Source organism: Crocuta crocuta, unplaced genomic scaffold (assembly GCF_008692635.1).
Source record: "Crocuta crocuta isolate KB4526 unplaced genomic scaffold, BGI_CrCroc_1.0 scaffold864, whole genome shotgun sequence".
NCBI classification, from domain to species: Eukaryota; Metazoa; Chordata; class Mammalia; order Carnivora; family Hyaenidae; genus Crocuta; species Crocuta crocuta.
The window spans coordinates 118,959-120,093 of record NW_027530615.1 but is presented as its reverse complement, the minus strand read 5'-3'; the positions used below and the strand labels follow the sequence as shown (position 1 = coordinate 120,093).

The 1,135-nt window shown below is 33.1% G+C and overlaps 1 protein-coding gene across 1 annotated transcript in view; it reads left to right on the top strand.

Moving 5' to 3' along the window:
- The window catches only part of ATRX (ATRX chromatin remodeler), a 261,336-nt gene that overhangs the window by 187,083 nt on the left and 73,118 nt on the right, over positions 1 to 1,135 (top strand).

Here is a 1,135-nt window from a genome sequence, read left to right as displayed (position 1 = left end):
AGACACTTAATCCTAAGGACACCACCTTTTTCATGGTGAGATTTTTCTGAGCTCAGTTGGTTCCCAGAACCAGCCTTAATGCTGACTCAAGTCAAACTTTTTCCAGCATAGTAGCCCAAATTTCAAATTAATTCCAATTAAATAAGTAATTAGTATTTCTAAGAATTTAAGTTTCCTTGTTATAGTACCTGCCAGAAACTTAATGTGTAGCTCAGAAAGAAGTGATTCAATAAAGTTTTTGATTCTGGTAAAGATAATCAGTCTACTGAGGGATCAAGGCTGTTGGTTGTTTATACTTAGTACTGGGAATAAATTCATTTCTTTACCAGTATTCTAGGAGTACCAACTGGGAGACATTAGACTTCCATAGTGCAGAGTTTAGGAAGTCATACAATAACCAATGCATATGTTGTTAACTACAACAGCTATTTCATAACTTGAGTTGTTCTTTTTAGTTCTACTAAATCTGAAGATATCCAGCATTGAGTGCTGAAGGTTATTCTGGAGTCATAAAAGCATCTTTCTCTTAAAGTACAGCTTTCAGAATCAGTTAAAACCAAACAGTATGCTTGGACAGATGTCTAGTTCCTTATATACTAACCTACTTTGTTTGCATATATAAGGGAGAGAATGAGCCCTTCTTCATTTTCTGTCTAGATTTTTTTTCATTTTGTGTGTATAATTATGTCCACTTCTCACTAATGGGATAGATGAGAGTAGTGATTTTCAAACTGTTTCTCAGAGCCCTTGAAGGTTGGTGACTTAGTGCAAAGACTGAGGGACCAGTTACACTTTTACCTTCTTCTCCCCCTGCTTTTCTTTTATACACACACACACACACACACNGTATCTGCAGACTTTATTGAAATAGAATAACAAAGTGTTTTAGAATGTGTACAAGTCTAAAATTACTCAAATACTTTTAATAAGAAGACTTTTTTCTCATATTCTCTAAATAGTGTCTTTTATACAGTAAAAGTTTTTAATTTTGATGAAATCCTGTTATCAGGTTTTTCCCCATAGATCATACTTTTGGTATTATGTCTAAGAATTGTTTGTCTAACCCCAAGTTACAAGAATTTTCTTCATTGTGTCTTTTAAACATTTTACAGTTTAACATTTTAAATTTAGATTT